Source organism: Elaeis guineensis, chromosome 7, assembly GCF_000442705.2.
Source record: "Elaeis guineensis isolate ETL-2024a chromosome 7, EG11, whole genome shotgun sequence".
Classification (NCBI taxonomy): Eukaryota; Viridiplantae; Streptophyta; class Magnoliopsida; order Arecales; family Arecaceae; genus Elaeis; species Elaeis guineensis.
Genome location: NC_025999.2, coordinates 3,237,580 through 3,245,319, shown reverse-complemented (window position 1 = coordinate 3,245,319; position 7,740 = coordinate 3,237,580).

The window sequence follows — 7,740 nt, the reverse complement described above, 5'->3', positions numbered from 1 at the left end:
GGTATGAAAACCGGTCAATTTGGAGAAGACATGCAACATGCAGAACACAACAATCAAAGTACGTGTGAGATAGAGATTTAGATATCTTTTTTTAAGATATTTGGATTAGACATTATTAGTTAAACATAGAATAGGAAACAGGAGAGAAGTTACCAAAAAGCTATAAATAATGGGCAGAGTTAGAATCGTGGAAGCAAAGCAAGGTCCTACATTTAACCAACAAGTCTGAAATGACAAGAGGTGCTCTAACCTTTCAACATTCTTTTCACACCAATGGGTCCAGCCTAAGATCTACCCTCGTCCAACTTGGTATAATTCGAGCTGTATATATCACCATCCGAACAAGTCTACATAGTTGGGAATCTCATGCAATGACTGAATAATTGTTATTGCATATTTGTGCTTGGATCACTAGGGAGCAACTTGGATGGCTATCCTTCGGGTCCACGGGAAAGTGGGTGAAGAAAAGTAAGACAAGAACCAGTCTTATAGTTTTGTTATTGCGACCAGGGGAAGTCAAGCTGCAGATCACGTCACAAGAGCGCGACTGGCAAGCTGGCAGCAGCATCGTCAAGCAGCGCGGGCTGGTGGGGGAAAAAATGGCATTAAATCATGGACTCCTGTCATATCGCTGCCCTGCCCCCGTCCCATGGTGAGAAAAAAAAAAAAAAGTTGCATCCCGGTCTAAACGGGATTTGATGGGATTAGGCTAGATAACTACGGCTTTTGATATGGTACACCAAAAGTTTTCAAAGTTCTTTCACCGACCGTCCAATACTATATAGACGATTGGTGGTTGTGGCAGACAAGCACGCTCATCTTCCTTACTTACCATCACTATTTGTATTGGTCATGTATTCCCACCTCGCTTTGCAAAGGCATCGGCTCCACCGTTCCTATTAGTTTGAAGGCCCCTTCACCAATTCTTCTACCGTCACCACCTCTGTAATACGAGGCCCAAACAATCTAGGCTTGATCCAATCACAAAATAAAAAGATTTAAGATAAATTTTAAAATATTGAAAAAAATAGAGGGCTAGCACGTGCTGCGCATGTACTTGGCAGAAGAGTTGGACTCCCATCAGAATTCTTTTCCTTCTTTGATTAATTTTTCTCCTCTCGACCTCCATTTAAAGGGACTAAGTCCCTTATCAAACCAACAATCAGTCATTGACCATTGCCAGAGAAGCCTTCGTCTTCTTCCGAACGACCTCCCCATATTGGCCTCGAAACCTCACCGGAGATGAGGTATGGTACTCCTAACTCTTTATATTTTTTTTTTTAGCTAGGTCCCTTTCAATCTTAAGTGAGCCACTGCTAGCTGGATTCCATTGGGAGCCATCGAAAATTTATTTAAAAACCCCTCCCTTGCCTTGATTTAGTTTGTCCCTTATTTTTCTTTGGTTTGCTAATGCCGATCATCATTGCTGACCATCAGTTCGAGATCCTCTACTTGCACCGTTGCAATCCCAGCCGCCGCTGGCAATAGCCACACCAATGGTACTCCTCTATTTTGGGAATAAAAAGAGGAAGTAATCCCTGTTTCACCATGGAACCAAAGAAAGAGAGAGAGAAGAAAAAGAAAAAAAAAGAAAGAAAGGAAAAAAAAAAAGAGAGTTTTTCTCTGTTCCCTCTCCCTCTCACCTTCCTCTCTCTTCCCACTTTCTCTCTCTATTTTTTTTCTAGTTTCTCTTTTCTAGGGTTTTTTAGATCGTAGAAAGATTTTTTAACCATCTTGAGGGACTTTAGTGAAAGAATCTTGACCATTAACTATTGACCAACCTGCCAAGCCCCATCTTGATCAGATCGAGTATCATGAGATTTTCCTGTCGATTGCATCTTAGCATCCTAGTTTGACCTTTGAATTATAGTTGGTCAATTGGATGTCCTAGATCGAATAGATTGAATGTCGGTCGTTACTGCTTAGCCAGTCCTATAAGGATTTTGAAATTTAAGATTTTTATTTTGAAAATAATCATGATTAAAATTTGATAAAAATATAATTTTTGAAAAATAATTTTTAGGATTAGTTGGATTTGTCAATCCATTGTTCGTGTGAGATGGCTCTATGTCAAATAAAAAAGGTTGCTCAAGGTGTTGCAAAATAGACATCAAATCAACATGATAGAGGTACTCAACAAATTATTAGCACCCTTCAACAAGGAGTTATTAATGATTTCATCACAAACGTCTAGATGAAGCAACAAAAACCAAGTATGGCCCAAATAATGCTGACTTTAGTCGGCTTGGTGCAATCGCAATAATAGTTGCAATAACAATTACTACAATAACAGTAAGTGCAACAGCAAACATCACCATCAAAAAAATACAGAGAGCAGTTAAATAAATGAAGTAATATTATAGAATTTAAGAAGTTGCCTCCACCGACTTTCAGGAGACTATCAAATCTTTGGAAGCAGATAATTAGATTTTGGAGATGGAGAAGGTGTTCGTTGTCTAGGAGTGCCATGATAATAAAAAGATTCATTGTGCAGCTTATTTGTTACAAAGTGAAGCGTTCAATTGGTGTCAAAGATTGAAACATGAATATGAATAAGATGGAAAAAAACTCATTTGGGAGAGATTTTAAAGAACATGTTCTGACTAGTATTTCTTTCGGAGTATAAGGACACAGAAAGAATAGAAATTTATTTATTTGAAACAAAGAAATATAATAGTTATAGGATATGAAGCTAAATTTATAGAGCTTGTCAAGTTTGTTTTGAGGTTGGTCGAGGATGAGCGTGATCGAGTGCATAAATATGAGATGGGATTGAAGACAAAAATCAAAAGACTAGTACCATATGAATTAACTACTACTTATGTAGATGTAGTGAATAAAGTATTAATAATTAAAAGAAAGTTTAATGAAGAACATACAGAAAGGAAAAGAAATAAAAAAAAGAGAAATAGGTCAAATGATTCTTTGGGACAAAATAATAAAAATACCAGGGGTTCGAATGATGGATCAATAAATAACAACTCTGGACCATCTAACAGTATCAAATATTCTAGGTGTAGTAAAGCTCATGCTAATAGTGAATGCTATTAGATTATTGGTGTTTATTTGAAATGTGGTAAGATAGATCACAAAATAGCTGAATGGCTATAAAGTATTAAGAGCCAGCCTATCTTGACAACTGAATAAAATAAAAATAGATATTTAAAATCCTAGATCTAAGAAAGAGTTTATGCTCATACGCAACAAGATATGCAGACTTTCGATATAGTAATAACGGACACTAAGAGATATTTTTAGAATTAATTGGACTAATCGATTAATTTCGCTCATAAGATAAGTAATGATTCATATTTTTTAGATTTTTTATTTATATAATATTATTTTAATATCGAACAAATTGTTAATAGATTTATATGTAATTTATAAATCTTACAAAAATATATTTTGAATGAAAATTGATATGAAACTTTAAAATATTATTTTTTGAACTATTGTTATAATTATTTACTAATCTGATATTGTTTATGTATATTTTGATCTGATCACGAAATATATGTTATTTTGTAAAAAAAATTTTAATATGAATCAAATTTAGACGCTTAGCCTGATTATATTTTAAATCCTACCAATTGGGGGTTATGTATTGGCACTTTGAGCTCATGATTCTATTTCTGACATGACTATAGGATATAAATATGGTATTTCGATCCCGCCACAAGATAAAGTATGGTATTTTGGCCCTACCATAAGGTATAAGTGTGGTATTCTACTTTAACCATATGGTATAAGTGTGGGTATAGTTAAAGGCTAATGACTTGAGTGCCATTTATCTTGAATCAAATTTTTGAATATAATTGATTTTGAAGTTAGGTATATGAATATATATATATGAATATTTGAAGGATACTAATATTATTGAATTTGTATTTTGAAAATGAATTTGATTGTGTTTGTACATGGATTAATGATGCACTATATTTTGACCATCACATCCTAGATTATTACATAAATTATCTAGTCAATGCATTCATTGCTCATTGGATGGTTAAGTTTATTATTTTCTCTTTCTTTTTCTGATTCAGATGCTTAGTTATGGATGTAAATATTGCCTAAGCAAATGAGATTAGAAGTGAGATTGACAATATCAATATAATTTAGTTTTGGATTTATTATTATATTTTATAGAACTATTATTTGAGGTTCAATAGATGCAAGACTTTTAAATTTTATTTATCAGTTGAATTTATTAATTAATTAAATTTTGATTTTTAATTATTTAAATTATCTTCACTATGATGTATTTGATATTATGATGAGATGTTTTATATATTTATAGAAAATATAATCGATGAGTATACGATGGTTGTCACAATTCTCGAGTCACGATCTCGGATCGAGAGTATGACAACCCTATTCTTTTCTTCTCCCAAGCTTGACCACGACAGATTTATCTTTGTCTTTTACTGTGCCCTCTTCTCCCTTCTTACCATCTATTTCCTCTTTTGCCACCTCTATTCCCTCCTCTCTCTTTCTGCCACCACTGCCTTCACTCACTGTTTACATTGAGGGAGGAGTCACAAGAAAAACAAAAAATGAGCAAATAATTTATAACATGCCAAGGAGGGAATTGCCTTAATTATTTTTATTTGATGAACGGTTAAAATTTTTCCCATCTCTTTATAGAAAAATAATCAAAAGAAGAACCATAGCAAACCTCTAAATATGGTTATTAGGTCATTATATGTATGCATAAATTTAGTTAGACCAGGTTTCCTTCCAAGAGAATGATCAAAATATTGGAGGGCTAACAGACCAGAAGATATTGTTAGAAAAATAACAAAACAGAATAAAAAGAAAAAAAGAAGTAGAAATAAGAGATGTGCAATGAAAAGTTGGAGACAGAAACATCATGTGGCCAAGTCAGAACCCAAAATCATAACTGAGCCCACAATTCACTAGTCCAGTTTTGATAGCCAACAAAGCCCGGCCTAAATCGAGACACTTCAAAGATCAACTTTCAAATTTTTCTACCAAAAAAAAAAAAAAAAAAAAGATCAACTTTCAAATTTCAAAGAAAGAAACCCTCAAAGTTGTTCTCTAAACAAAAATTTACTGTTAATTTCCATGCCTTGAAGGGCAAAAAAATCATCTTGATGATTTGTCAGCTAGTTGGCCTCTTAAGATATATACATACAAGCAGAACTATTTCTTCATTGAGATATTGAATTGCGGCTTTGCATTTCATGTAACATCAATTAACTAATAATTAAAAAATTAACTGGGTAACCTTTTTACATAAAGCATTTGTCATTCAACTGTCCAACAGTATGTGTTCCAAGATTTGAAAGACTTAGTAATCATCTACTTAATAAGCTCGTCCAAGGCAATACCCGATGAATGATGGAAGTGATATCTAGAGGATAGATATAGCGAGTAATCTGTGGAGAGGAAAGAAGAAGGCATGGAACAATTTCAGGTAGATTGTATCAGAAACTGCACCATTTTCTGCTTTACTTGGAATTTACAACTCAAATAATAATAAATTCTGGCAAAACAATTACTTCAGATAACAAATTCTAGATCTGTTCGTCGACTCTAAGACCATACGTACCTAGTGTCAACGGAGTGTGACACATAACTTCGTGAGAAGAACATCTATTCTATTATATAATGGAGCTCACCTAACGCATCCACGAGTGAGATATGTGTCACCGTCCATGCAATGTGACTCTAAGGTACGTTTGGATATGTTTTTTAATTTTTTATTTTTAAAAAATATTTTTTATTTTTTTTGATTTTTACTATTGAGTAAAAGTAAAAAAAATAAAAAATATGTTCGGTAACTACTTTGCTATAAAGTAAAAAGCAATATTTGGGGACGGCAGGTGAAGAGATCGACGAGAGAAAAAAATTCAGAAAAGGAGAGAGAAGGGGGTGGAGAGGTGAAGAGCTCGACGAGGGAGAAAGATTCAGATTCTTTACTTTTTGGTTTGGCATTTTAGATGTGCGAAAATAAAAAAAAGCAGAAAAATAAGTTTGGAAAAGTAAAAATTTTTTACGTTGTATATAAAGTAATTATTTTAATTATTTTAATTTTTACTTTTTATTATTTTTGATGTTACCAAATATTATTTTTGATTTTTTTTAAAAATCAAAAATATATATATATATATATATATATATATTTTTTAATTTTTAATTTATATTTATTAAAAATTAAAAAATAAAAAATATATATTTTTTTTGATGGCTAACCAAATGCACCCTAAATTTTAAGATCAAAAAAATCAAGTCCTCCTCCTAGCGTTATTATTTAACACACGTATCGCCCATGCCACATTCTAGTAAGCCCAAACATGCACCAACGAGATTTGGAGGTGGCACCCTATGTACTCCCCTTCTGCCTCATCTGTGAAAGAGTCCCTGCCAAGGATTTGGCTTCCGCTTTCTGGTCGTCGTTGTTATTTTCTCTTATACCTGGATTTGAAGGTTTAGACCCAATTTCGTGAGGGATTGAAGGGAACCAACTGGCCAAAGGGCTAGCTTTGAAGAGGTTGGTGCCTGCAATCCGAGTGAGATAAATTAGTATCCTTTAAAATTCGTGGGACAAACTTCTAAGTTTATTCTCAGAAAAAAATGTGCATCGTTCATTGCTTTTCCTTCCCCTTGTCGTCTATATTTTCGGTATGTTTGATTTGATTCAGTATTTATTTGATGTTTCTTGATGGTCAAAGATTTTTATATTACTGTCCTCTACTATTTCTCCATTTCTCCCTTTCAATTGGGAGAAACCTTGTTCATCATGGTATTCAGATCTGCCGCCAGCATTTGCAGGACCTAGGTGAAGCCTCCCCTATGATTTTTATCATGAATATCCTACCGACAAGATACGCTGAATTACTGATACCAGACGTTATTTATTAAGGACTCATTTGGTTCGTGAAAAAATTTTTTTTTTTAAAAAAATAATTTTTTGAAATTAAAATTTTGATATGTTTGGTTGATCATGAAAAGATGACTTATTATAAAATAGCTTATATTTATGTTTGGATAAATACTTATTTTTCTAAAAAAAAACTGTGTAAAATACCTATTATACCCTTAGTAGATATAAAACCATACATTTTTACTCATAAACTTTATATAAATATAAATATTATATTTATATTAACATAAATATAATATAAATATATTATAATATAATATTAGACCATAATAATTTATTATGTTAATATAATACTAATATATTAATATTATATTAATATAATATGAATATTTTAATATAATAAATTTATTAATATAGATATAAATATAATATTATATTAAAATAAATATTATATTAATATTAATATAATATTATATTACTATTCAGTATTTCATCCTAATCATCTATTGATATTTTATTAAATTTTAATTATGAACCTTAAAAGAATATTTTAGGAAAGAGAAAAGTACTGTCACTTTTACTTTTCATAAAATATGAAAAGTACTTTTTTCACAACATCTCCTCTTAAAATTTCAATCAAAATCAAACAAAAAGCTCTTTCTTCACTTTTCAGGAAATGCCTCTTCCCTCTTCACTTTCCATCAATCAAATGGATCCTAAAGCAATGGAAATGCTTCATAATTGTGCTCACCCTCCTCAAGCTTTGGAGTGATTACAGATTCTTACCCAAATTAGGGGTGGCAAATTTGTTGGGTTAGATTATAAACCGATCAGATCTGTATGAATCAGGTCAAAAATAAGCCAAACCTAAATTTGATCATTTTATTAAACAG